At 48.6% G+C, this 22,693-nt stretch overlaps 57 non-coding genes across 57 annotated transcripts; 30 read left to right on the top strand and 27 right to left on the bottom strand.

Annotated features, from left to right (window-relative positions):
- Positions 1-375: 375 nt before the first annotated feature.
- On the bottom strand, positions 376-447 carry trnag-ucc (transfer RNA glycine (anticodon UCC)). The gene has a single exon. It is a non-coding gene; the product is annotated as a tRNA-Gly (tRNA).
- Positions 448-843: 396 nt separating this feature from the next.
- Positions 844-915, top strand: trnad-guc (transfer RNA aspartic acid (anticodon GUC)). The gene has a single exon. It is a non-coding gene; the product is annotated as a tRNA-Asp (tRNA).
- Positions 916-1,005: 90 nt separating this feature from the next.
- trnag-ucc (transfer RNA glycine (anticodon UCC)) lies at positions 1,006-1,077 on the bottom strand. Its single transcript has one exon. It is a non-coding gene; the product is annotated as a tRNA-Gly (tRNA).
- A 1,336-nt stretch (positions 1,078-2,413) lies between these two features.
- Positions 2,414-2,485, bottom strand: trnag-ucc (transfer RNA glycine (anticodon UCC)). The gene has a single exon. It is a non-coding gene; the product is annotated as a tRNA-Gly (tRNA).
- Positions 2,486-3,043: 558 nt separating this feature from the next.
- trnag-ucc (transfer RNA glycine (anticodon UCC)) lies at positions 3,044-3,115 on the bottom strand. Its single transcript has one exon. It is a non-coding gene; the product is annotated as a tRNA-Gly (tRNA).
- A 1,170-nt stretch (positions 3,116-4,285) lies between these two features.
- Positions 4,286-4,357, top strand: trnad-guc (transfer RNA aspartic acid (anticodon GUC)). Its single transcript has one exon. It is a non-coding gene; the product is annotated as a tRNA-Asp (tRNA).
- Positions 4,358-4,787: 430 nt separating this feature from the next.
- On the top strand, positions 4,788-4,859 carry trnad-guc (transfer RNA aspartic acid (anticodon GUC)). The gene has a single exon. It is a non-coding gene; the product is annotated as a tRNA-Asp (tRNA).
- Positions 4,860-4,949: 90 nt separating this feature from the next.
- trnag-ucc (transfer RNA glycine (anticodon UCC)) lies at positions 4,950-5,021 on the bottom strand. The gene has a single exon. It is a non-coding gene; the product is annotated as a tRNA-Gly (tRNA).
- A 397-nt stretch (positions 5,022-5,418) lies between these two features.
- trnad-guc (transfer RNA aspartic acid (anticodon GUC)) lies at positions 5,419-5,490 on the top strand. Its single transcript has one exon. It is a non-coding gene; the product is annotated as a tRNA-Asp (tRNA).
- Positions 5,491-5,580: 90 nt separating this feature from the next.
- trnag-ucc (transfer RNA glycine (anticodon UCC)) lies at positions 5,581-5,652 on the bottom strand. Its single transcript has one exon. It is a non-coding gene; the product is annotated as a tRNA-Gly (tRNA).
- Positions 5,653-6,827: 1,175 nt separating this feature from the next.
- On the top strand, positions 6,828-6,899 carry trnad-guc (transfer RNA aspartic acid (anticodon GUC)). The gene has a single exon. It is a non-coding gene; the product is annotated as a tRNA-Asp (tRNA).
- A 90-nt stretch (positions 6,900-6,989) lies between these two features.
- Positions 6,990-7,061, bottom strand: trnag-ucc (transfer RNA glycine (anticodon UCC)). The gene has a single exon. It is a non-coding gene; the product is annotated as a tRNA-Gly (tRNA).
- Positions 7,062-7,327: 266 nt separating this feature from the next.
- trnad-auc (transfer RNA aspartic acid (anticodon AUC)) lies at positions 7,328-7,399 on the top strand. The gene has a single exon. It is a non-coding gene; the product is annotated as a tRNA-Asp (tRNA).
- Positions 7,400-7,829: 430 nt separating this feature from the next.
- trnad-guc (transfer RNA aspartic acid (anticodon GUC)) lies at positions 7,830-7,901 on the top strand. Its single transcript has one exon. It is a non-coding gene; the product is annotated as a tRNA-Asp (tRNA).
- A 430-nt stretch (positions 7,902-8,331) lies between these two features.
- Positions 8,332-8,403, top strand: trnad-guc (transfer RNA aspartic acid (anticodon GUC)). The gene has a single exon. It is a non-coding gene; the product is annotated as a tRNA-Asp (tRNA).
- Positions 8,404-8,493: 90 nt separating this feature from the next.
- trnag-ucc (transfer RNA glycine (anticodon UCC)) lies at positions 8,494-8,565 on the bottom strand. The gene has a single exon. It is a non-coding gene; the product is annotated as a tRNA-Gly (tRNA).
- Positions 8,566-8,993: 428 nt separating this feature from the next.
- On the bottom strand, positions 8,994-9,065 carry trnag-ucc (transfer RNA glycine (anticodon UCC)). Its single transcript has one exon. It is a non-coding gene; the product is annotated as a tRNA-Gly (tRNA).
- A 362-nt stretch (positions 9,066-9,427) lies between these two features.
- Positions 9,428-9,499, top strand: trnad-guc (transfer RNA aspartic acid (anticodon GUC)). The gene has a single exon. It is a non-coding gene; the product is annotated as a tRNA-Asp (tRNA).
- Positions 9,500-9,589: 90 nt separating this feature from the next.
- Positions 9,590-9,661, bottom strand: trnag-ucc (transfer RNA glycine (anticodon UCC)). The gene has a single exon. It is a non-coding gene; the product is annotated as a tRNA-Gly (tRNA).
- A 267-nt stretch (positions 9,662-9,928) lies between these two features.
- trnad-guc (transfer RNA aspartic acid (anticodon GUC)) lies at positions 9,929-10,000 on the top strand. The gene has a single exon. It is a non-coding gene; the product is annotated as a tRNA-Asp (tRNA).
- A 430-nt stretch (positions 10,001-10,430) lies between these two features.
- trnad-guc (transfer RNA aspartic acid (anticodon GUC)) lies at positions 10,431-10,502 on the top strand. Its single transcript has one exon. It is a non-coding gene; the product is annotated as a tRNA-Asp (tRNA).
- A 90-nt stretch (positions 10,503-10,592) lies between these two features.
- Positions 10,593-10,664, bottom strand: trnag-ucc (transfer RNA glycine (anticodon UCC)). Its single transcript has one exon. It is a non-coding gene; the product is annotated as a tRNA-Gly (tRNA).
- An 897-nt stretch (positions 10,665-11,561) lies between these two features.
- Positions 11,562-11,633, top strand: trnad-guc (transfer RNA aspartic acid (anticodon GUC)). Its single transcript has one exon. It is a non-coding gene; the product is annotated as a tRNA-Asp (tRNA).
- A 91-nt stretch (positions 11,634-11,724) lies between these two features.
- Positions 11,725-11,796, bottom strand: trnag-ucc (transfer RNA glycine (anticodon UCC)). Its single transcript has one exon. It is a non-coding gene; the product is annotated as a tRNA-Gly (tRNA).
- A 265-nt stretch (positions 11,797-12,061) lies between these two features.
- trnad-guc (transfer RNA aspartic acid (anticodon GUC)) lies at positions 12,062-12,133 on the top strand. The gene has a single exon. It is a non-coding gene; the product is annotated as a tRNA-Asp (tRNA).
- A 91-nt stretch (positions 12,134-12,224) lies between these two features.
- Positions 12,225-12,296, bottom strand: trnag-ucc (transfer RNA glycine (anticodon UCC)). The gene has a single exon. It is a non-coding gene; the product is annotated as a tRNA-Gly (tRNA).
- Positions 12,297-12,693: 397 nt separating this feature from the next.
- trnad-guc (transfer RNA aspartic acid (anticodon GUC)) lies at positions 12,694-12,765 on the top strand. Its single transcript has one exon. It is a non-coding gene; the product is annotated as a tRNA-Asp (tRNA).
- A 90-nt stretch (positions 12,766-12,855) lies between these two features.
- Positions 12,856-12,927, bottom strand: trnag-ucc (transfer RNA glycine (anticodon UCC)). Its single transcript has one exon. It is a non-coding gene; the product is annotated as a tRNA-Gly (tRNA).
- A 267-nt stretch (positions 12,928-13,194) lies between these two features.
- Positions 13,195-13,266, top strand: trnad-guc (transfer RNA aspartic acid (anticodon GUC)). The gene has a single exon. It is a non-coding gene; the product is annotated as a tRNA-Asp (tRNA).
- Positions 13,267-13,356: 90 nt separating this feature from the next.
- trnag-ucc (transfer RNA glycine (anticodon UCC)) lies at positions 13,357-13,428 on the bottom strand. The gene has a single exon. It is a non-coding gene; the product is annotated as a tRNA-Gly (tRNA).
- Positions 13,429-13,825: 397 nt separating this feature from the next.
- Positions 13,826-13,897, top strand: trnad-guc (transfer RNA aspartic acid (anticodon GUC)). The gene has a single exon. It is a non-coding gene; the product is annotated as a tRNA-Asp (tRNA).
- A 559-nt stretch (positions 13,898-14,456) lies between these two features.
- trnad-guc (transfer RNA aspartic acid (anticodon GUC)) lies at positions 14,457-14,528 on the top strand. Its single transcript has one exon. It is a non-coding gene; the product is annotated as a tRNA-Asp (tRNA).
- Positions 14,529-14,619: 91 nt separating this feature from the next.
- On the bottom strand, positions 14,620-14,691 carry trnag-ucc (transfer RNA glycine (anticodon UCC)). Its single transcript has one exon. It is a non-coding gene; the product is annotated as a tRNA-Gly (tRNA).
- A 265-nt stretch (positions 14,692-14,956) lies between these two features.
- On the top strand, positions 14,957-15,028 carry trnad-guc (transfer RNA aspartic acid (anticodon GUC)). Its single transcript has one exon. It is a non-coding gene; the product is annotated as a tRNA-Asp (tRNA).
- Positions 15,029-15,119: 91 nt separating this feature from the next.
- trnag-ucc (transfer RNA glycine (anticodon UCC)) lies at positions 15,120-15,191 on the bottom strand. Its single transcript has one exon. It is a non-coding gene; the product is annotated as a tRNA-Gly (tRNA).
- Positions 15,192-15,589: 398 nt separating this feature from the next.
- trnad-guc (transfer RNA aspartic acid (anticodon GUC)) lies at positions 15,590-15,661 on the top strand. The gene has a single exon. It is a non-coding gene; the product is annotated as a tRNA-Asp (tRNA).
- Positions 15,662-15,751: 90 nt separating this feature from the next.
- Positions 15,752-15,823, bottom strand: trnag-ucc (transfer RNA glycine (anticodon UCC)). Its single transcript has one exon. It is a non-coding gene; the product is annotated as a tRNA-Gly (tRNA).
- A 267-nt stretch (positions 15,824-16,090) lies between these two features.
- On the top strand, positions 16,091-16,162 carry trnad-guc (transfer RNA aspartic acid (anticodon GUC)). The gene has a single exon. It is a non-coding gene; the product is annotated as a tRNA-Asp (tRNA).
- A 90-nt stretch (positions 16,163-16,252) lies between these two features.
- trnag-ucc (transfer RNA glycine (anticodon UCC)) lies at positions 16,253-16,324 on the bottom strand. Its single transcript has one exon. It is a non-coding gene; the product is annotated as a tRNA-Gly (tRNA).
- Positions 16,325-16,721: 397 nt separating this feature from the next.
- On the top strand, positions 16,722-16,793 carry trnad-guc (transfer RNA aspartic acid (anticodon GUC)). Its single transcript has one exon. It is a non-coding gene; the product is annotated as a tRNA-Asp (tRNA).
- Positions 16,794-16,883: 90 nt separating this feature from the next.
- Positions 16,884-16,955, bottom strand: trnag-ccc (transfer RNA glycine (anticodon CCC)). The gene has a single exon. It is a non-coding gene; the product is annotated as a tRNA-Gly (tRNA).
- Positions 16,956-17,221: 266 nt separating this feature from the next.
- On the top strand, positions 17,222-17,293 carry trnad-guc (transfer RNA aspartic acid (anticodon GUC)). Its single transcript has one exon. It is a non-coding gene; the product is annotated as a tRNA-Asp (tRNA).
- A 90-nt stretch (positions 17,294-17,383) lies between these two features.
- trnag-ucc (transfer RNA glycine (anticodon UCC)) lies at positions 17,384-17,455 on the bottom strand. Its single transcript has one exon. It is a non-coding gene; the product is annotated as a tRNA-Gly (tRNA).
- A 428-nt stretch (positions 17,456-17,883) lies between these two features.
- On the bottom strand, positions 17,884-17,955 carry trnag-ucc (transfer RNA glycine (anticodon UCC)). The gene has a single exon. It is a non-coding gene; the product is annotated as a tRNA-Gly (tRNA).
- A 397-nt stretch (positions 17,956-18,352) lies between these two features.
- trnad-guc (transfer RNA aspartic acid (anticodon GUC)) lies at positions 18,353-18,424 on the top strand. The gene has a single exon. It is a non-coding gene; the product is annotated as a tRNA-Asp (tRNA).
- Positions 18,425-18,514: 90 nt separating this feature from the next.
- trnag-ucc (transfer RNA glycine (anticodon UCC)) lies at positions 18,515-18,586 on the bottom strand. The gene has a single exon. It is a non-coding gene; the product is annotated as a tRNA-Gly (tRNA).
- Positions 18,587-18,853: 267 nt separating this feature from the next.
- Positions 18,854-18,925, top strand: trnad-guc (transfer RNA aspartic acid (anticodon GUC)). Its single transcript has one exon. It is a non-coding gene; the product is annotated as a tRNA-Asp (tRNA).
- A 430-nt stretch (positions 18,926-19,355) lies between these two features.
- On the top strand, positions 19,356-19,427 carry trnad-guc (transfer RNA aspartic acid (anticodon GUC)). Its single transcript has one exon. It is a non-coding gene; the product is annotated as a tRNA-Asp (tRNA).
- Positions 19,428-19,517: 90 nt separating this feature from the next.
- trnag-ucc (transfer RNA glycine (anticodon UCC)) lies at positions 19,518-19,589 on the bottom strand. Its single transcript has one exon. It is a non-coding gene; the product is annotated as a tRNA-Gly (tRNA).
- Positions 19,590-19,985: 396 nt separating this feature from the next.
- On the top strand, positions 19,986-20,057 carry trnad-guc (transfer RNA aspartic acid (anticodon GUC)). The gene has a single exon. It is a non-coding gene; the product is annotated as a tRNA-Asp (tRNA).
- A 428-nt stretch (positions 20,058-20,485) lies between these two features.
- Positions 20,486-20,557, top strand: trnad-guc (transfer RNA aspartic acid (anticodon GUC)). Its single transcript has one exon. It is a non-coding gene; the product is annotated as a tRNA-Asp (tRNA).
- Positions 20,558-20,647: 90 nt separating this feature from the next.
- trnag-ucc (transfer RNA glycine (anticodon UCC)) lies at positions 20,648-20,719 on the bottom strand. The gene has a single exon. It is a non-coding gene; the product is annotated as a tRNA-Gly (tRNA).
- Positions 20,720-20,984: 265 nt separating this feature from the next.
- On the top strand, positions 20,985-21,056 carry trnad-guc (transfer RNA aspartic acid (anticodon GUC)). The gene has a single exon. It is a non-coding gene; the product is annotated as a tRNA-Asp (tRNA).
- A 91-nt stretch (positions 21,057-21,147) lies between these two features.
- On the bottom strand, positions 21,148-21,219 carry trnag-ucc (transfer RNA glycine (anticodon UCC)). Its single transcript has one exon. It is a non-coding gene; the product is annotated as a tRNA-Gly (tRNA).
- A 397-nt stretch (positions 21,220-21,616) lies between these two features.
- Positions 21,617-21,688, top strand: trnad-guc (transfer RNA aspartic acid (anticodon GUC)). The gene has a single exon. It is a non-coding gene; the product is annotated as a tRNA-Asp (tRNA).
- Positions 21,689-21,778: 90 nt separating this feature from the next.
- Positions 21,779-21,850, bottom strand: trnag-ucc (transfer RNA glycine (anticodon UCC)). Its single transcript has one exon. It is a non-coding gene; the product is annotated as a tRNA-Gly (tRNA).
- Positions 21,851-22,619: 769 nt separating this feature from the next.
- On the top strand, positions 22,620-22,691 carry trnad-guc (transfer RNA aspartic acid (anticodon GUC)). The gene has a single exon. It is a non-coding gene; the product is annotated as a tRNA-Asp (tRNA).
- The last annotated feature ends 2 nt before the right edge of the window (positions 22,692-22,693 follow it).

The raw sequence follows: 22,693 nt of genomic DNA, 5'->3' as shown, positions 1-22,693 counted from the left end.
TGTGCGGTCAACAAGAATGCTTGCAACAAATTGTGTGTTCATATTTAAATTAAGCACTTCATATTTAAATGGTATTAGATGATTTGTTTGGCTTCACTGGCTTCTGTGAAGCGATGACCTAAAATGACGCATGAGGCCGTTCCTGGAAATGGGAAGGCTGTTTGCAGCGAGCTGCAGTCGGGCTGATGGTGGGCGACTACCTGTCTCTGCAACTCCTCGTTAGTATAGTGGACAGTATCTCCGCCTGTCACGCGGAAGACCGGGGTTCGATTCCCCGATGGGGAGACCTAGCCATTTATTGCTGCCCAAAGACCCATAAAAAAGTTTTGCTCCAGCCACGAGTTAAAGGAGGAGTTAGCCAGGGGCAAAAGGATTTGCGTTGGCCGGGAATCGAACCCGGGTCAACTGCTTGGAAGGCAGCTATGCTCACCACTATACCACCAACGCAGGCGGTTGGAGACAGACTGGATGCCAGTTTGTGCGGTCAGCAAGAATGCTCGCAACACATTAGCAGCTGGTAGGTGCAGTGGATCAAAAACTCTCTTTGTTTGGGTCCGGCAGTGGATCCAAAACTCTCTTTGTTTGGGCACGCGAGTGAAAAAAAAAACGCATGAGCTTTTTGACCTGACCTACCAGGCTCTTTATTAAAAAAGCAAGCTCTAATTTCTTCATATTTAAATTAAACACTTCATATTTAAATGGTATTAGATGATTTGTTTGGCTTCACTGGCTTCTGTGAAGCGATGACCTAAAATGACGCATGAGGCCGTTCCTGGAAATGGGAAGGCTGTTTGCAGCGAGCTGCAGTCGGGCTGATGGTGGGCGACTACCTGTCTCTGCAACTCCTCGTTAGTATAGTGGACAGTATCTCCGCCTGTCACGCGGAAGACCGGGGTTCGATTCCCCGACGGGGAGACCTAGCCCTTTATTGCTGCCCAAAGACCCATAAAAAAGTTTTGCTCCAGCCACGAGTTAAAGGAGGAGTTGGCCAGGGGCAAAAGGATTTGCGTTGGCCGGGAATCGAACCCGGGTCAACTGCTTGGAAGGCAGCTATGCTCACCACTATACCACCAACGCAGGCGGTTGGAGACAGACTGGATGCCAGTTTGTGCGGTCAGCAAGAATGCTCGCAACACATTAGCAGCTGGTAGGTCTAGTGGATCAAAAACTCTCTTTGTTTGGGTCCGGCAGTGGATCCAAAACTCTCTTTGTTTGGGCACGCCAGTGAAAAAAAAAAACGCATGAGCTTTTTGACCTGACCTACCAGGCTCTTTATTAAAAAAGCAAGCTCTAATTTCTTCATATTTAAACTAAACACTTCATATTTAAATGGTATTAGATGATTTGTTTGGCTTCACTGGCTTCTGTGAAGCGATGACCTAAAATGAAGCATGAGGCCGTTCCTGGAAATGGGAAGGCTGTTTGCAGCGAGCTGCAGTCGGGCTGATGGTGGGCGACTACCTGACTCTGCAACTCCTCGTTAGTATAGTGGAGATAGACTAGATGTGCGGTCAGCAAGAATGCTCACACACTAATTGTGCGGTCAACAAGAATGCTTGCAACAAATTGTGTGTTCATATTTAAATTAAGCACTTCATATTTAAATGGTATTAGATGATTTGTTTGGCTTCACTGGCTTCTGTGAAGCGATGACCTAAAATGACGCATGAGGCCGTTCCTGGAAATGGGAAGGCTGTTTGCAGCGAGCTGCAGTCGGGCTGATGGTGGGCGACTACCTGTCTCTGCAACTCCTCGTTAGTATAGTAGACAGTATCTCCGCCTGTCACGCGGAAGACCGGGGTTCGATTCCCCGACGGGGAGACCTAGCCCTTTATTGCTGCCCAAAGACCCATAAAAAACTTTTGCTCGAGCCACGAGTTAAAGGAGGAGTTGGCCAGGGGCAAAAGGTTTTTGCGTTGGTCGGGAATCGAACCCGGGTCAACTGCTTGGAAGGCAGCTATGCTCACCACTATACCACCAACGCAGGCAGTTGGAGATAGACTAGATGTGCGGTCAGCAAGAATGCTCACACACTAATTGTGCGGTCAACAAGAATGCTTGCAACAAATTGTGTGTTCATATTTAAATTAAGCACTTCATATTTAAATGGTATTAGATGATTTGTTTGGCTTCACTGGCTTCTGTGAAGCGATGACCTAAAATGACGCATGAGGCCGTTCCTGGAAATGGGAAGGCTGTTTGCAGCGAGCTGCAGTCGGGCTGATGGTGGGCGACTACCTGTCTCTGCAACTCCTCGTTAGTATAGTGGACAGTATCTCCGCCTGTCACGTGGAAGACCGGGGTTCGATTCCCCGACGGGGAGACCTAGCCCTTTATTGCTGCCCAAAGACCCATAAAAAAGTTTTGCTCCAGCCACGAGTTAAAGGAGAAGTTGGCCATGGGCAAAAGGCTTTGCGTTGGCCGGGAATCGAACCCGGGTCAACTGCTTGGAAGGCAGCTATGCTCACCACTATACCACCAACGCAGGCGGTTGGAAATAGACTGGATGCCAGTTTGTGCGGTCAGCAAGAATGCTCGCAACACATTAGCAGCTGGTAGGTGCAGTGGATCAAAAACTCTCTTTGTTTGGGTCCGGCAGTGGATCCAAAACTCTCTTTGTTTGGGCACGCCAGTGAAAAAAAAAAACGCATGAGCTTTTTGACCTGACCTACCAGGCTCTTTATTAAAAAAGCAAGCTCTAATTTCTTCATTATAAATTAAACACTTCATATTTAAATGGTATTAGATGATTTGTTTGGCTTCACTGGCTTCTGTGAAGCGATGACCTAAAATGACGCATGAGGCCGTTCCTGGAAATGGGAAGGCTGTTTGCAGCGAGCTGCAGTCGGGCTGATGGTGGGCGACTACCTGTCTCTGCAACTCCTCATTAGTATAGTGGACAGTATCTCCGCCTGTCACGCGGAAGACCGGGGTTCGATTCCCCGACGGGGAGACCTAGCCCTTTATTGCTGCCCAAAGACCCATAAAAAAGTTTTGCTCCAGCCACGAGTTAAAGGAGGAGTTGGCCAGGGGCAAAAGGATTTGCGTTGGCCGGGAATCGAACCCGGGTCAACTGCTTGGAAGGCAGCTATGCTCACCACTATACCACCAACGCAGGCGGTTGGAGACAGACTGGATGCCAGTTTGTGCGGTCAGCAAGAATGCTCGCAACACATTAGCAGCTGGTAGGTCTAGTGGATCAAAAACTCTCTTTGTTTGGGTCCGGCAGTGGATCCAAAACTCTCTTTGTTTGGGCACGCCAGTGAAAAAAAAAAACGCATGAGCTTTTTGACCTGACCTACCAGGCTCTTTATTAAAAAAGCAAGCTCTAATTTCTTCATATTTAAACTAAACACTTCATATTTAAATGGTATTAGATGATTTGTTTGGCTTCACTGGCTTCTGTGAAGCGATGACCTAAAATGAAGCATGAGGCCGTTCCTGGAAATGGGAAGGCTGTTTGCAGCGAGCTGCAGTCGGGCTGATGGTGGGCGACTACCTGTCTCTGCAACTCCTCGTTAGTATAGTGGAGATAGACTAGATGTGCGGTCAGCAAGAATGCTCACACACTAATTGTGCGGTCAACAAGAATGCTTGCAACAAATTGTGTGTTCATATTTAAATTAAGCACTTCATATTTAAATGGTATTAGATGATTTGTTTGGCTTCACTGGCTTCTGTGAAGCGATGACCTAAAATGACGCATGAGGCCGTTCCTGGAAATGGGAAGGCTGTTTGCAGCGAGCTGCAGTCGGGCTGATGGTGGGCGACTACCTGTCTCTGCAACTCCTCGTTAGTATAGTGGACAGTATCTCTGCCTGTCACGCGGAAGACCGGGGTTCGATTCCCCGACGGGGAGACCTAGCCCTTTATTTCTGCCCAAAGACCCATAAAAAACTTTTGCTCCAGCCACGAGTTAAAGGAGGAGTTAGCCAGGGGCAAAAGGATTTGCGTTGGCCAGGAATCGAACCCGGGTCAACTGCTTGGAAGGCAGCTATGCTCACCACTATACCACCAACGCAGGCAGTTGGAGATAGACTAGATGTGCGGTCAGCAAGAATGCACACACTAATTGTGCGGTCAACAAGAATGCTTGCAACAAATTGTTTGTCATATTTAAATTAAGCACTTCATATTTAAATGGTATTAGATGATTTGTTTGGCTTCACTGGCTTCTGTGAAGCGATGACCTAAAATGACGCATGAGGCCGTTCCTGGAAATGGGAAGGCTGTTTGCAGCGAGCTGCAGTCGGGCTGATGGTGGGCGACTACCTGTCTCTGCAACTCCTCGTTAGTATAGTGGACAGTATCTCCGCCTGTCACGCGGAAGACCGGGGTTCGATTCCCCGACGGGGAGACCTAGCCCTTTATTGCTGCCCAAAGACCCATAAAAAATTTTTGATCGAGCCACGAGTTAAAGGAGGAGTTGGCCAGGGGCAAAAGGTTTTTGCGTTGGTCGGGAATCGAACCCGGGTCAACTGCTTGGAAGGCAGCTATGCTCACCACTATACCACCAACGCAGGCAGTTGGAGATAGACTAGATGTGCGGTCAGCAAGAATGCTCACACACTAATTGTGCGGTCAACAAGAATGCTTGCAACAAATTGTGTGTTCATATTTAAATTAAGCACTTCATATTTAAATGGTATTAGATGATTTGTTTGGCTTCACTGGCTTCTGTGAAGCGATGACCTAAAATGACGCATGAGGCCGTTCCTGGAAATGGGAAGGCTGTTTGCAGCGAGCTGCAGTCGGGCTGATGGTGGGCGACTACCTGTCTCTGCAACTCCTCGTTAGTATAGTGGACAGTATCTCCGCCTGTCACGCGGAAGACCGGGGTTCGATTCCCCGACGGGGAGACCTAGCCCTTTATTGCTGCCCAAAGACCCATAAAAAAGTTTTGCTCCAGCCACGAGTTAAAGGAGGAGTTGGCCATGGGCAAAAGGCTTTGCGTTGGCCGGGAATCGAACCCGGGTCAACTGCTTGGAAGGCAGCTATGCTCACCACTATACCACCAACGCAGGCGGTTGGAAATAGACTGGATGCCAGTTTGTGCGGTCAGCAAGAATGCTCGCAACACATTAGCAGCTGGTAGGTGCAGTGGATCAAAAACTCTCTTTGTTTGGGTGCGGCAGTGGATCCAAAACTCTCTTTGTTTGGGCACGCCAGTGAAAAAAAAAAACGCATGAGCTTTTTGACCTGACCTACCAGGCTCTTTATTAAAAAAGCAAGCTCTAATTTCTTCATATTTAAATTAAACACTTCATATTTAAATGGAATTAGATGATTTGTTTGGCTTCACTGGCTTCTGTGAAGCGATGACCTAAAATGACGCATGAGGACGTTCCTGGAAATGGGAAGGCTGTTTGCAGCGAGCTGCAGTCGGGCTGATGGTGGGCGACTACCTGTCTCTGCAACTCCTCGTTAGTATAGTGGACAGTATCTCCGCCTGTCACGCGGAAGACCGGGGTTCGATTCCCCGACGGGGAGACCTAGCCCTTTATTGCTGCCCAAAGACCCATAAAAAAGTTTTGCTCCAGCCACGAGTTAAAGGAGGAGTTGGCCAGGGGCAAAAGGATTTGCGTTGGCCGGGAATCGAACCCGGGTCAACTGCTTGGAAGGCAGCTATGCTCACCACTATACCACCAACGCAGGCGGTTGGAGACAGACTGGATGCCAGTTTGTGCGGTCAGCAAGAATGCTCGCAACACATTAGCAGCTGGTAGGTCTAGTGGATCAAAAACTCTCTTTGTTTGGGTCCGGCAGTGGATCCAAAACTCTCTTTGTTTGGGCACGCCAGTGAAAAAAAAAAAACGCATGAGCTTTTTGACCTGACCTACCAGGCTCTTTATTAAAAAAGCAAGCTCTAATTTCTTCATATTTAAACTAAACACTTCATATTTAAATGGTATTAGATGATTTGTTTGGCTTCACTGGCTTCTGTGAAGCGATGACCTAAAATGAAGCATGAGGCCGTTCCTGGAAATGGGAAGGCTGTTTGCAGCGAGCTGCAGTCGGGCTGATGGTGGGCGACTACCTGACTCTGCAACTCCTCGTTAGTATAGTGGAGATAGACTAGATGTGCGGTCAGCAAGAATGCTCACACACTAATTGTGCGGTCAACAAGAATGCTTGCAACAAATTGTGTGTTCATATTTAAATTAAGCACTTCATATTTAAATGGTATTAGATGATTTGTTTGGCTTCACTGGCTTCTGTGAAGCGATGACCTAAAATGACGCATGAGGCCGTTCCTGGAAATGGGAAGGCTGTTTGCAGCGAGCTGCAGTCGGGCTGATGGTGGGCGACTACCTGTCTCTGCAACTCCTCGTTAGTATAGTAGACAGTATCTCCGCCTGTCACGCGGAAGACCGGGGTTCGATTCCCCGACGGGGAGACCTAGCCCTTTATTGCTGCCCAAAGACCCATAAAAAACTTTTGCTCGAGCCACGAGTTAAAGGAGGAGTTGGCCAGGGGCAAAAGGTTTTTGCGTTGGTCGGGAATCGAACCCGGGTCAACTGCTTGGAAGGCAGCTATGCTCACCACTATACCACCAACGCAGGCAGTTGGAGATAGACTAGATGTGCGGTCAGCAAGAATGCTCACACACTAATTGTGCGGTCAACAAGAATGCTTGCAACAAATTGTGTGTTCATATTTAAATTAAGCACTTCATATTTAAATGGTATTAGATGATTTGTTTGGCTTCACTGGCTTCTGTGAAGCGATGACCTAAAATGACGCATGAGGCCGTTCCTGGAAATGGGAAGGCTGTTTGCAGCGAGCTGCAGTCGGGCTGATGGTGGGCGACTACCTGTCTCTGCAACTCCTCGTTAGTATAGTGGACAGTATCTCCGCCTGTCACGCGGAAGACCGGGGTTCGATTCCCCGACGGGGAGACCTAGCCCTTTATTGCTGCCCAAAGACCCATAAAAAAGTTTTGCTCCAGCCACGAGTTAAAGGAGGAGTTAGCCAGGGGCAAAAGGATTTGCGTTGGCCGGGAATCGAACCCGGGTCAACTGCTTGGAAGGCAGCTATGCTCACCACTATACCACCAACGCATGGCAGTTGGAGATAGACTAGATGTGCGGTCAGCAAGAATGCACACACTAATTGTGCGGTCAACAAGAATGCTTGCAACAAATTGTGTGTTCATATTTAAATAAAGCACTTCATATTTAAATGGTATTAGATGATTTGTTTGGCTTCACTGGCTTCTGTGAAGCGATGACCTAAAATGACGCATAAGGCCGTTCCTGGAAATGGGAAGGCTGTTTGCAGCGAGCTGCAGTCGGGCTGATGGTGGGCGACTACCTGTCTCTGCAACTCCTCGTTAGTATAGTGGACAGTATCTCCGCCTATCACGCGGAAGACCGGGGTTCGATTCCCTGACGGGGAGACCTAGCCCTTTATTGCTGCCCAAAGACCCATAAAAAACTTTTGCTCGAGCCACGAGTTAAAGGAGGAGTTGGCCAGGGGCAAAAGGTTTTTGCGTTGGTCGGAAATCGAACCCGGGTCAACTGCTTGGAAGGCAGCTATGCTCACCACTATACCACCAACGCAGGCAGTTGGAGATAGACTAGATGTGCGGTCAGCAAGAATGCTCACACACTAATTGTGCGGTCAACAAGAATGATTGCAACACATTGTGTGTTCATATTTAAATTAAGCACTTCATATTTAAATGGTATTAGATGATTTGTTTGGCTTCACTGGCTTCTGTGAAGCAATGACCTAAAATGACTTATGAGGCCGTTCCTGGAAATGGGAAGGCTGTTTGCAGCGAGCTGCAGTCGGGCTGATGGTGGGCGACTACCTGTCTCTGCAACTCCTCGTTAGTATAGTGGACAGTATCTCCGCCTGTCACGCGGAAGACCGGGGTTCGATTCCCCGACGGGGAGACCTAGCCCTTTATTGCTGCCCAAAGACCCATAAAAAACTTTTGCTCGAGCCACGAGTTAAAGGAGGAGTTGGCCAGGGGCAAAAGGTTTTTGCGTTGGTCGGGAATCGAACCCGGGTCAACTGCTTGGAAGGCAGCTATGCTCACCACTATACCACCAACGCAGGCAGTTGGAGATAGACTAGATGTGCGGTCAGCAAGAATGCTCACACACTAATTGTGCGGTCAACAAGAATGATTGCAACACATTGTGTGTTCATATTTAAATTAAGCACTTCATATTTAAATGGTATTAGATGATTTGTTTGGCTTCACTGGATTCTGTGAAGCAATGACCTAAAATGACTTATGAGGCCGTTCCTGGAAATGGGAAGGCTGTTTGCAGCGAGCTGCAGTCGGGCTGATGGTGGGCGACTACCTGTCTCTGCAACTCCTCGTTAGTATAGTGGACAGTATCTCCGCCTGTCACGCGGAAGACCGGGGTTCGATTCCCCGACGGGGAGACCTAGCCCTTTATTGCTGCCCAAAGACCCATAAAAAAGTTTTGCTCCAGCCACGAGTTAAAGGAGGAGTTAGCCAGGGGCAAAAGGATTTGCGTTGGCCGGGAATCGAACCCGGGTCAACTGCTTGGAAGGCAGCTATGCTCACCACTATACCACCAACGCATGGCAGTTGGAGATAGACTAGATGTGCGGTCAGCAAGAATGCACACACTAATTGTGCGGTCAACAAGAATGCTTGCAACAAATTGTGTGTTCATATTTAAATTAAGCACTTCATATTTAAATGGTATTAGATGATTTGTTTGGCTTCACTGGCTTCTGTGAAGCGATGACCTAAAATGACGCATGAGGCCGTTCCTGGAAATGGGAAGGCTGTTTGCAGTGAGTTGCAGTCGGGCTGATGGTGGGCGACTACCTGTCTCTGCAACTCCTCGTTAGTATAGTGGACAGTATCTCCGCCTGTCACGCGGAAGACCGGGGTTCGATTCTCCGACGGGGAGACCTAGCCCTTTATTGCTGCCCAAAGACCCATAAAAAAGTTTTGCTACAGCCACGAGTTAAAGGAGGAGTTAGCCAGGGGCAAAAGGATTTGCGTTGGCCGGGAATCGAACCCGGGTCAACTGCTTGGAAGGCAGCTATGCTCACCACTATACCACCAACGCAGGGGGTTGGAGACAGACTGGATGCCAGTTTGTGCGGTCAGCAAGAATGCTCGCAACACATTAGCAGCTGGTAGGTGCAGTGGATCAAAAACTCTCTTTGTTTGGGCACGCCAGTGAAAAAAAAAACGCATGAGCTTTTTGACCTGACCTACCAGGCTCTTTATTAAAAAAGCAAGCTCTAATTTCTTCATATTTAAATTAAACACTTCATATTTAAATGGTATTAGATGATTTGTTTGGCTTCACTGGCTTCTGTGAAGCGATGACCTAAAATGACGCATGAGGCCGTTCCTGGAAATGGGAAGGCTGTTTGCAGCGAGCTGCAGTCGGGCTGATGGTGGGCGACTACCTGTCTCTGCAACTCCTCGTTAGTATAGTGGACAGTATCTCCGCCTGTCACGCGGAAGACCGGGGTTCGATTCCCCGACGGGGAGACCTAGCCCTTTATTGCTGCCCAAAGACCCATAAAAAAGTTTTGCTCCAGCCACGAGTTAAAGGAGGAGTTGGCCAGGGGCAAAAGGATTTGCGTTGGCCGGGAATCGAACCCGGGTCAACTGCTTGGAAGGCAGCTATGCTCACCACTATACCACCAACGCAGGCAGTTGGAGATAGACTAGATGTGCGGTCAGCAAGAATGCTCACACACTAATTGTGCGGTCAACAAGAATGATTGCAACACATTGTGTGTTCATATTTAAATTAAGCACTTCATATTTAAATGGTATTAGATGATTTGTTTGGCTTCACTGGCTTCTGTGAAGCGATGACCTAAAATGACTTATGAGGCCGTTCCTGGAAATGGGAAGGCTGTTTGCAGCGAGCTGCAGTCGGGCTGATGGTGGGTGACTACCTGTCTCTGCAACTCCTCGTTAGTATAGTGGACAGTATCTCCGCCTGTCACGCGGAAGACCGGGGTTCGATTCCCCGACGGGGAGACCTAGCCCTTTATTGCTGCCCAAAGACCCATAAAAAACTTTTGCTCGAGCCACGAGTTAAAGGAGGAGTTGGCCAGGGGCAAAAGGTTATTGCGTTGGTCGGGAATCGAACCCGGGTCAATTGCTTGGAAGGCAGCTATGCTCACCACTATACCACCAACGCAGGCAGTTGGAGATAGACTAGATGTGCGGTCAGCAAGAATGCTCACACACTAATTGTGCGGTCAACAAGAATGATTGCAACACATTGTGTGTTCATATTTAAATTAAGCACTTCATATTTAAATGGTATTAGATGATTTGTTTGGCTTCACTGGCTTCTGTGAAGCAATGACCTAAAATGACTTATGAGGCCGTTCCTGGAAATGGGAAGGCTGTTTGCAGCGAGCTGCAGTCGGGCTGATGGTGGGCGACTACCTGTCTCTGCAACTCCTCGTTAGTATAGTGGACAGTATCTCCGCCTGTCACGCGGAAGACCGGGGTTCGATTCCCCGACGGGGAGACCTAGCCCTTTATTGCTGCCCAAAGACCCATAAAAAAGTTTTGCTCCAGCCACGAGTTAAAGGAGGAGTTAGCCAGGGGCAAAAGGATTTGCGTTGGCCGGGAATCGAACCCGGGTCAACTGCTTGGAAGGCAGCTATGCTCACCACTATACCACCAACGCATGGCAGTTGGAGATAGACTAGATGTGCGGTCAGCAAGAATGCACACACTAATTGTGCGGTCAACAAGAATGCTTGCAACAAATTGTGTGTTCATATTTAAATTAAGCACTTCATATTTAAATGGTATTAGATGATTTGTTTGGCTTCACTGGCTTCTGTGAAGCGATGACCTAAAATGACGCATGAGGCCGTTCCTGGAAATGGGAAGGCTGTTTGCAGTGAGTTGCAGTCGGGCTGATGGTGGGCGACTACCTGTCTCTGCAACTCCTCGTTAGTATAGTGGACAGTATCTCCGCCTGTCACGTGGAAGACCGGGGTTCGATTCTCCGACGGGGAGACCTAGCCCTTTATTGCTGCCCAAAGACCCATAAAAAAGTTTTGCTCCAGCCACGAGTTAAAGGAGGAGTTAGCCAGGGGCAAAAGGATTTGCGTTGGCCGGGAATCGAACCCGGGTCAACTGCTTGGAAGGCAGCTATGCTCACCACTATACCACCAACACAGGCGGTTGGAGACAGACTGGATGCCAGTTTGTGCGGTCAGCAAGAATGCTCGCAACACATTAGCAGCTGGTAGGTGCAGTGGATCAAAAACTCTCTTTGTTTGGGTCCGGCAGTGGATCCAAAACTCTCTTTGTTTGGGCACGCCAGTGAAAAAAAAAAACGCATGAGCTTTTTGACCTGACCTACCAGGCTCTTTATTAAAAAAGCAAGCTCTAATTTCTTCATATTTAAATTAAACACTTCATATTTAAATGGTATTAGATGATTTGTTTGGCTTCACTGGCTTCTGTGAAGCGATGACCTAAAATGACGCATGAGGCCGTTCCTGGAAATGGGAAGGCTGTTTGCAGCGAGCTGCAGTCGGGCTGATGGTGGGCGACTACCTGTCTCTGCAACTCCTCGTTAGTATAGTGGACAGTATCTCCGCCTGTCACGCGGAAGACCGGGGTTCGATTCCCCGACGGGGAGACCTAGCCCTTTATTGCTTGCCCAAAGACCCATAAAAAAGTTTTGCTCCAGCCACGAGTTAAAGGAGGAGTTAGCCAGGGGCAAAAGGATTTGCGTTGGCCGGGAATCGAACCCGGGTCAACTGCTTGGAAGGCAGCTATGCTCACCACTATACCACCAACGCAGGTAGTTGGAGATAGACTAGATGTGTGGTCAGCAAGAATGCACACACTAATTGTGCGGTCAACAAGAATGCTTGCAACAAATTGTGTGTTCATATTTAAATTAAGCACTTCATATTTAAATGGTATTAGATGATTTGTTTGGCTTCACTGGCTTCTGTGAAGCGATGACCTAAAATGACGCATGAGGCCGTTCCTGGAAATGGGAAGGCTGTTTGCAGCGAGCTGCAGTCGGGCTGATGGTGGGCGACTACCTGTCTCTGCAACTCCTCGTTAGTATAGTGGACAGTATCTCCGCCTGTCACGCGGAAGACCGGGGTTCGATTCCCCGACGGGGAGACCTAGCCCTTTTATTGCTGCCCAAAGACCCATAAAAAAGTTTTGCTCCAGCCACGAGTTAAAGGAGGAGTTAGCCAGGGGCAAAAGGATTTGCGTTGGCCGGGAATCGAACCCGGGTCAACTGCTTGGAAGGCAGCTATGCTCACCACTATACCACCAACGCAGGGGGTTGGAGACAGACTGGATGCCAGTTTGTGCGGTCAGCAAGAATGCTCGCAACACATTAGCAGCTGGTAGGTGCAGTGGATGAAAAACTCTCTTTGTTTGGGTCCGGCAGTGGATCCAAAACTCTCTTTGTTTGGGCACGCCAGTGAAAAAAAAAAACGCATGAGCTTTTTGACCTGACCTACCAGGCTCTTTATTAAAAAAGCAAGCTCTAATTTCTTCATATTTAAATTAAACACTTCATATTTAAATGGTATTAGATGATTTGTTTGGCTTCACTGGCTTCTGTGAAGCGATGACCTAAAATGACGCATGAGGCCGTTCCTGGAAATGGGAAGGCTGTTTGCAGCGAGCTGCAGTCGGGCTGATGGTGGGCGACTACCTGTCTCTGCAACTCCTCGTTAGTATAGTGGACAGTATCTCCGCCTGTCACGCGGAAGACCGGGGTTCGATTCCCCGACGGGGAGACCTAGCCCTTTATTGCTGCCCAAAGACCCATAAAAAAGTTTTGCTCCAGCCACGAGTTAAAGGAGGAGTTGGCCAGGGGCAAAAGGATTTGCGTTGGCCGGGAATCGAACCCGGGTCAACTGCTTGGAAGGCAGCTATGCTCACCACTATACCACCAACGCAGGCAGTTGGAGATAGACTAGATGTGCGGTCAGCAAGAATGCTCACACACTAATTGTGCGGTCAACAAGAATGCTTGCAACAAATTGTGTGTTCATATTTAAATTAAGCACTTCATATTTAAATGGTATTAGATGATTTGTTTGGCTTCACTGGCTTCTGTGAAGCGATGACCTAAAATGACGCATGAGGCCGTTCCTGGAAATGGGAAGGCTGTTTGCAGCGAGCTGCAGTCGGGCTGATGGTGGGCGACTACCTGTCTCTGCAACTCCTCGTTAGTATAGTGGACAGTATCTCCGCCTGTCACGCGGAAGACCGGGGTTCGATTCCCCGACGGGGAGACCTAGCCCTTTATTGCTGCCCAAAGACCCATAAAAAAGTTTTGCTCCAGCCACGAGTTAAAGGAGGAGTTGGCCATGGGCAAAAGGCTTTGCGTTGGCCGGGAATCGAACCCGGGTCAACTGCTTGGAAGGCAGCTATGCTCACCACTATACCACCAACGCAGGCGGTTGGAAATAGACTGGATGCCAGTTTGTGCGGTCAGCAAGAATGCTCGCAACACATTAGCAGCTGGTAGGTGCAGTGGATCAAAAACTCTCTTTGTTTGGGTGCGGCAGTGGATCCAAAACTCTCTTTGTTTGGGCACGCCAGTGAAAAAAAAAAACGCATGAGCTTTTTGACCTGACCTACCAGGCTCTTTATTAAAAAAGCAAGCTCTAATTTCTTCATATTTAAATTAAACACTTCATATTTAAATGGTATTAGATGATTTGTTTGGCTTCACTGGCTTCTGTGAAGCAATGACCTAAAATGACTTATGAGGCCGTTCCTGGAAATGGGAAGGCTGTTTGCAGCGAGCTGCAGTCGGGCTGATGGTGGGCGACTACCTGTCTCTGCAACTCCTCGTTAGTATAGTGGACAGTATCTCCGCCTGTCACGCGGAAGACCGGGGTTCGATTCCCCGACGGGGAGACCTAGCCCTTTATTGCTGCCCAAAGACCCATAAAAAAGTTTTGCTCCAGCCACGAGTTAAAGGAGGAGTTAGCCAGGGGCAAAAGGATTTGCGTTGGCCGGGAATCGAACCCGGGTCAACTGCTTGGAAGGCAGCTATGCTCACCACTATACCACCAACACAGGCGGTTGGAGACAGACTGGATGCCAGTTTGTGCGGTCAGCAAGAATGCTCGCAACACATTAGCAGCTGGTAGGTGCAGTGGATCAAAAACTCTCTTTGTTTGGGTCCGGCAGTGGATCCAAAACTCTCTTTGTTTGGGCACGCCAGTGAAAAAAAAAAACGCATGAGCTTTTTGACCTGACCTACCAGGCTCTTTATTAAAAAAGCAAGCTCTAATTTCTTCATATTTAAATTAAACACTTCATATTTAAATGGTATTAGATGATTTGTTTGGCTTCACTGGCTTCTGTGAAGCGATGACCTAAAATGACGCATGAGGCCGTTCCTGGAAATGGGAAGGCTGTTTGCAGCGAGCTGCAGTCGGGCTGATGGTGGGCGACTACCTGTCTCTGCAACTCCTCGTTAGTATAGTGGACAGTATCTCCGCCTGTCACGCGGAAGACCGGGGTTCGATTCCCCGACGGGGAGACCTAGCCCTTTATTGCTTGCCCAAAGACCCATAAAAAAGTTTTGCTCCAGCCACGAGTTAAAGGAGGAGTTAGCCAGGGGCAAAAGGATTTGCGTTGGCCGGGAATCGAACCCGGGTCAACTGCTTGGAAGGCAGCTATGCTCACCACTATACCACCAACGCAGGTAGTTGGAGATAGACTAGATGTGTGGTCAGCAAGAATGCACACACTAATTGTGCGGTCAACAAGAATGCTTGCAACAAATTGTGTGTTCATATTTAAATTAAGCACTTCATATTTAAATGGTATTAGATGATTTGTTTGGCTTCACTGGCTTCTGTGAAGCGATGACCTAAAATGACGCATGAGGCCGTTCCTGGAAATGGGAAGGCTGTTTGCAGCGAGCTGCAGTCGGGCTGATGGTGGGCGACTACCTGTCTCTGCAACTCCTCGTTAGTATAGTGGACAGTATCTCCGCCTGTCAAGCGGAAGACCGGGGTTCGATTCCCCGACGGGGAGACCTAGCCCTTTTATTGCTGCCCAAAGACCCATAAAAAAGTTTTGCTCCAGCCACGAGTTAAAGGAGGAGTTAGCCAGGGGCAAAAGGATTTGCGTTGGCCGGGAATCGAACCCGGGTCAACTGCTTGGAAGGCAGCTATGCTCACCACTATACCACCAACGCAGGGGGTTGGAGACAGACTGGATGCCAGTTTGTGCGATCAGCAAGAATGCTCGCAACACATTAGCAGCTGGTAGGTGCAGTGGATGAAAAACTCTCTTTGTTTGGGTCCGGCAGTGGATCCAAAACTCTCTTTGTTTGGGCACGCCAGTGGAAAAAAAAAAACGCATGAGCTTTTTGACCTGACCTACCAGGCTCTTTATTAAAAAAGCAAGCTCTAATTTCTTCATATTTAAATTAAACACTTCATATTTAAATGGTATTAGATGATTTGTTTGGCTTCACTGGCTTCTGTGAAGCGATGACCTAAAATGACGCATGAGGCCGTTCCTGGAAATGGGAAGGCTGTTTGCAGCGAGCTGCAGTCGGGCTGATGGTGGGCGACTACCTGTCTCTGCAACTCCTCGTTAGTATAGTGGACAGTATCTCCGCCTGTCACGCGGAAGACCGGGGTTCGATTCCCCGACGGGGAGACCTAGCCCTTTATTGCTGCCCAAAGACCCATAAAAAAGTTTTGCTCCAGCCACGAGTTAAAGGAGGAGTTGGCCAGGGGCAAAAGGATTTGCGTTGGCCGGGAATCGAACCCGGGTCAACTGCTTGGAAGGCAGCTATGCTCACCACTATACCACCAACGCAGGCAGTTGGAGATAGACTAGATGTGCGGTCAGCAAGAATGCTCACACACTAATTGTGCGGTCAACAAGAATGCTTGCAACAAATTGTGTGTTCATATTTAAATTAAGCACTTCATATTTAAATGGTATTAGATGATTTGTTTGGCTTCACTGGCTTCTGTGAAGCGATGACCTAAAATGACGCATGAGGCCGTTCCTGGAAATGGGAAGGCTGTTTGCAGCGAGCTGCAGTCGGGCTGATGGTGGGCGACTACCTGTCTCTGCAACTCCTCGTTAGTATAGTGGTCAGTATCTCCGCCTGTCACGCGGAAGACCGGGGTTCGATTCCCCGACGGGGAGACCTAGCCCTTTATTGCTGCCCAAAGACCCATAAAAAAGTTTTGCTCCAGCCACGAGTTAAAGGAGGAGTTAGCCAGGGGCAAAAGGATTTGCGTTGGCCGGGAATCGAACCCGGGTCAACTGCTTGGAAGGCAGCTATGCTCACCACTATACCACCAACGCAGGCGGTTGGAGACAGACTGGATGCCAGTTTGTGCGGTCAGCAAGAATGCTCGCAACACATTAGCAGCTGGTAGGTGCAGTGGATCAAAAACTCTCTTTGTTTGGGTCCGGCAGTGGATCCAAAACTCTCTTTGTTTGGGCACGCCAGTGAAAAAAAAAAACGCATGAGCTTTTTGACCTGACCTACCAGGCTCTTTATTAAAAAAGCAAGCTCTAATTTCTTCATATTTAAATTAAACACTTCATATTTAAATGGTATTAGATGATTTGTTTGGCTTCACTGGCTTCTGTGAAGCGATGACCTAAAATGACGCATGAGGCCGTTCCTGGAAATGGGAAGGCTGTTTGCAGCGAGCTGCAGTCGGGCTGATGGTGGGCGACTACCTGTCTCTGCAACTCCTCGTTAGTATAGTGGACAGTATCTCCGCCTGTCACGCGGAAGACCGGGGTTCGATTCCCCGACGGGGAGACCTAGCCCTTTATTGCTGCCCAAAGACCCATAAAAAAGTTTTGCTCCAGCCACGAGTTAAAGGAGGAGTTAGCCAGGGGCAAAAGGATTTGCGTTGGCTGGGAATCGAACCCGGGTCAACTGCTTGGGAGGCAGCTATGCTCACCACTATACCACCAACGCATGGCAGTTGGAGATAGACTAGATGTGCGGTCAGCAAGAATGCACACACTAATTGTGCGGTCAACAAGAATGCTTGCAACAAATTGTGTGTTCATATTTAAATTAAGCACTTCATATTTAAATGGTATTAGATGATTTGTTTGGCTTCACTGGCTTCTGTGAAGCGATGACCTAAAATGACTTATGAGGCCGTTCCTGGAAATGGGAAGGCTGTTTGCAGCGAGCTGCAGTCGGGCTGATGGTGGGCGACTACCTGTCTCTGCAACTCCTCGTTAGTATAGTGGACAGTATCTCCGCCTGTCACGCGGAAGGCCGGGGTTCGATTCCCCGACGGGGAGACCTAGCCCTTTATTGCTGCCCAAAGACCCATAAAAAAGTTTTGCTCCAGCCACGAGTTAAAGGAGGAGTTAGCCAGGGGCAAAAGGATTTGCGTTGGCCGGGAATCGAACCCGGGTCAACTGCTTGGAAGGCAGCTATGCTCACCACTATACCACCAACGCAGGTAGTTGGAGATAGACTAGATGTGTGGTCAGCAAGAATGCACACACTAATTGTGCGGTCAACAAGAATGCTTGCAACAAATTGTGTGTTCATATTTAAATTAAGCACTTCATATTTAAATGGTATTAGATGATTTGTTTGGCTTCACTGGCTTCTGTGAAGCGATGACCTAAAATGACGCATGAGGCCGTTCCTGGAAATAGGAAGGCTGTTTGCAGCGAGCTGCAGTCGGGCTGATGGTGGGCGACTACCTGTCTCTGCAACTCCTCGTTAGTATAGTGGACAGTATCTCCGCCTGTCACGCGGAAGTCAGGGGTTCGATTCCCCGACGGGGAGACCTAGCCCTTTTATTGCTGCCCAAAGACCCATAAAAAAGTTTTGCTCCAGCCACGAGTTAAAGGAGGAGTTAGCCAGGGGCAAAAGGATTTGCGTTGGCCGGGAATCGAACCCGGGTCAACTGCTTGGAAGGCAGCTATGCTCACCACTATACCACCAACGCAGGGGGTTGGAGACAGACTGGATGCCAGTTTGTGCGGTCAGCAAGAATGCTCGCAACACATTAGCAGCTGGTAGGTGCAGTGGATGAAAAACTCTCTTTGTTTGGGTCCGGCAGTGGATCCAAAACTCTCTTTGTTTGGGCACGCCAGTGAAAAAAAAAAACGCATGAGCTTTTTGACCTGACCTACCAGGCTCTTTATTAAAAAAGCAAGCTCTAATTTCTTCATATTTAAATTAAACACTTCATATTTAAATGGTATTAGATGATTTGTTTGGCTTCACTGGCTTCTGTGAAGCGATGACCTAAAATGACGCATGAGGCCGTTCCTGGAAATGGGAAGGCTGTTTGCAGCGAGCTGCAGTCGGGCTGATGGTGGGCGACTACCTGTCTCTGCAACTCCTCGTTAGTATAGTGGACAGTATCTCCGCCTGTCACGCGGAAGACCGGGGTTCGATTCCCCGACGGGGAGACCTAGCCCTTTATTGCTGCCCAAAGACCCATAAAAAAGTTTTGCTCCAGCCACGAGTTAAAGGAGGAGTTGGCCAGGGGCAAAAGGATTTGCGTTGGCCGGGAATCGAACCCGGGTCAACTGCTTGGAAGGCAGCTATGCTCACCACTATACCACCAACGCAGGCAGTTGGAGATAGACTAGATGTGCGGTCAGCAAGAATGCTCACACACTAATTGTGCGGTCAACAAGAATGATTGCAACACATTGTGTGTTCATATTTAAATTAAGCACTTCATATTTAAATAGTATTAGATGATTTGTTTGGCTTCACTGGCTTCTGTGAAGCAATGACCTAAAATGACTTATGAGGCCGTTCCTGGAAATGGGAAGGCTGTTTGCAGCGAGCTGCAGTCGGGCTGATGGTGGGTGACTACCTGTCTCTGCAACTCCTCGTTAGTATAGTGGACAGTATCTCCGCCTGTCACGCGGAAGACCGGGGTTCGATTCCCCGACGGGGAGACCTAGCCCTTTATTGCTGCCCAAAGACCCATAAAAAACTTTTGCTCGAGCCACGAGTTAAAGGAGGAGTTGGCCAGGGGCAAAAGGTTATTGCGTTGGTCGGGAATCGAACCCGGGTCAATTGCTTGGAAGGCAGCTATGCTCACCACTATACCACCAACGCAGGCAGTTGGAGATAGACTAGATGTGCGGTCAGCAAGAATGCTCACACACTAATTGTGCGGTCAACAAGAATGATTGCAACACATTGTGTGTTCATATTTAAATTAAGCACTTCATATTTAAATGGTATTAGATGATTTGTTTGGCTTCACTGGCTTCTGTGAAGCAATGACCTAAAATGACTTATGAGGCCGTTCCTGGAAATGGGAAGGCTGTTTGCAGCGAGCTGCAGTCGGGCTGATGGTGGGCGACTACCTGTCTCTGCAACTCCTCGTTAGTATAGTGGACAGTATCTCCGCCTGTCACGCGGAAGACCGGGGTTCGATTCCCCGACGGGGAGACCTAGCCCTTTATTGCTGCCCAAAGACCCATTAAAAAGTTTTGCTCCAGCCACGAGTTAAAGGAGGAGTTAGCCAGGGGCAAAAGGATTTGCGTTGGCCGGGAATCGAACCCGGGTCAACTGCTTGGAAGGCAGCTATGCTCACCACTATACCACCAACGCAGGCGGTTGGAGACAGACTGGATGCCAGTTTGTGCGGTCAGCAAGAATGCTCGCAACACATTAGCAGCTGGTAGGTGCAGTGGATCAAAAACTCTCTTTGTTTGGGTCCGGCAGTGGATCCAAAACTCTCTTTGTTTGGGCACGCCAGTGAAAAAAAAAAACGCATGAGCTTTTTGACCTGACCTACCAGGCTTTTATTAAAAAAGCAAGCTCTAATTTCTTCATATTTAAATTAAACACTTCATATTTAAATGGTATTAGATGATTTGTTTGGCTTCACTGGCTTCTGTGAAGCGATGACCTAAAATGACGCATGAGGCCGTTCCTGGAAATGGGAAGGCTGTTTGCAGCGAGCTGCAGTCGGGCTGATGGTGGGCGACTACCTGTCTCTGCAACTCCTCGTTAGTATAGTGGACAGTATCTCCGCCTGTCACGCGGAAGACCGGGGTTCGATTCCCCGACGGGGAGACCTAGCCCTTTATTGCTGCCCAAAGACCCATAAAAAAGTTTTGCTCCAGCCACGAGTTAAAGGAGGAGTTAGCCAGGGGCAAAAGGATTTGCGTTGGCTGGGAATCGAACCCGGGTCAACTGCTTGGAAGGCAGCTATGCTCACCACTATACCACCAACGCATGGCAGTTGGAGATAGACTAGATGTGCGGTCAGCAAGAATGCACACACTAATTGTGCGGTCAACAAGAATGCTTGCAACAAATTGTGTGTTCATATTTAAATTAAGCACTTCATATTTAAATGGTATTAGATGATTTGTTTGGCTTCACTGGCTTCTGTGAAGCGATGACCTAAAATGACTTATGAGGCCGTTCCTGGAAATGGGAAGGCTGTTTGCAGCGAGCTGCAGTCGGGCTGATGGTGGGCGACTACCTGTCTCTGCAACTCCTCGTTAGTATAGTGGACAGTATCTCCGCCTGTCACGCGGAAGGCCGGGGTTCGATTCCCCGACGGGGAGACCTAGCCCTTTATTGCTGCCCAAAGACCCATAAAAAAGTTTTGCTCCAGCCACGAGTTAAAGGAGGAGTTAGCCAGGGGCAAAAGGATTTGCGTTGGCCGGGAATCGAACCCGGGTCAACTGCTTGGAAGGCAGCTATGCTCACCACTATACCACCAACGCAGGTAGTTGGAGATAGACTAGATGTGTGGTCAGCAAGAATGCACACACTAATTGTGCGGTCAACAAGAATGCTTGCAACAAATTGTGTGTTCATATTTAAATTAAGCACTTCATATTTAAATGGTATTAGATGATTTGTTTGGCTTCACTGGCTTCTGTGAAGCGATGACCTAAAATGACGCATGAGGCCGTTCCTGGAAATGGGAAGGCTGTTTGCAGCGAGCTGCAGTCGGGCTGATGGTGGGCGACTACCTGTCTCTGCAACTCCTCGTTAGTATAGTGGACAGTATCTCCGCCTGTCACGCGGAAGACCGGGGTTCGATTCCCCGACGGGGAGACCTAGCCCTTTTATTGCTGCCCAAAGACCCATAAAAAAGTTTTGCTCCAGCCACGAGTTAAAGGAGGAGTTAGCCAGGGGCAAAAGGATTTGCGTTGGCCGGGAATCGAACCCGGGTCAACTGCTTGGAAGGCAGCTATGCTCACCACTATACCACCAACGCAGGGGGTTGGAGACAGACTGGATGCCAGTTTGTGCGGTCAGCAAGAATGCTCGCAACACATTAGCAGCTGGTAGGTGCAGTGGATGAAAAACTCTCTTTGTTTGGGTCCGGCAGTGGATCCAAAACTCTCTTTGTTTGGGCACGCCAGTGAAAAAAAAAAACGCATGAGCTTTTTGACCTGACCTACCAGGCTCTTTATTAAAAAAGCAAGCTCTAATTTCTTCATATTTAAATTAAACACTTCATATTTAAATGGTATTAGATGATTTGTTTGGCTTCACTGGCTTCTGTGAAGCGATGACCTAAAATGACGCATGAGGCCGTTCCTGGAAATGGGAAGGCTGTTTGCAGCGAGCTGCAGTCGGGCTGATGGTGGGCGACTACCTGTCTCTGCAACTCCTCGTTAGTATAGTGGACAGTATCTCCGCCTGTCACGCGGAAGACCGGGGTTCGATTCCCCGACGGGGAGACCTAGCCCTTTATTGCTGCCCAAAGACCCATAAAAAAGTTTTGCTCCAGCCACGAGTTAAAGGAGGAGTTGGCCAGGGGCAAAAGGATTTGCGTTGGCCGGGAATCGAACCCGGGTCAACTGCTTGGAAGGCAGCTATGCTCACCACTATACCACCAACGCAGGCAGTTGGAGATAGACTAGATGTGCGGTCAGCAAGAATGCTCACACACTAATTGTGCGGTCAACAAGAATGATTGCAACACATTGTGTGTTCATATTTAAATTAAGCACTTCATATTTAAATGGTATTAGATGATTTGTTTGGCTTCACTGGCTTCTGTGAAGCAATGACCTAAAATGACTTATGAGGCCGTTCCTGGAAATGGGAAGGCTGTTTGCAGCGAGCTGCAGTCGGGCTGATGGTGGGTGACTACCTGTCTCTGCAACTCCTCGTTAGTATAGTGGACAGTATCTCCGCCTGTCACACGGAAGACCAGGGTTCGATTCCCCGACGGGGAGACCTAGCCCTTTATTGCTGCCCAAAGACCCATAAAAAACTTTTGCTCGAGCCACGAGTTAAAGGAGGAGTTGGCCAGGGGCAAAAGGTTATTGCGTTGGTCGGGAATCGAACCCGGGTCAATTGCTTGGAAGGCAGCTATGCTCACCACTATACCACCAACGCAGGCAGTTGGAGATAGACTAGATGTGCGGTCAGCAAGAATGCTCACACACTAATTGTGCGGTCAACAAGAATGATTGCAACACATTGTGTGTTCATATTTAAATTAAGCACTTCATATTTAAATGGTATTAGATGATTTGTTTGGCTTCACTGGCTTCTGTGAAGCAATGACCTAAAATGACTTATGAGGCCGTTCCTGGAAATGGGAAGGCTGTTTGCAGCGAGCTGCAGTCGGGCTGATGGTGGGCGACTACCTGTCTCTGCAACTCCTCGTTAGTATAGTGGACAGTATCTCCGCCTGTCACGCGGAAGACCGGGGTTCGATTCCCCGACGGGGAGAC

The sequence above is a fragment of the Pimephales promelas genome, chromosome 24 (genome assembly GCF_988280905.1).
Source record: "Pimephales promelas chromosome 24, fPimPro1.hap1.1, whole genome shotgun sequence".
Taxonomy (NCBI): Eukaryota; Metazoa; Chordata; class Actinopteri; order Cypriniformes; family Leuciscidae; genus Pimephales; species Pimephales promelas.
The sequence above is the reverse complement of the archived record's forward strand: the minus strand, read 5'-3'. Positions and strand labels throughout refer to the sequence as shown.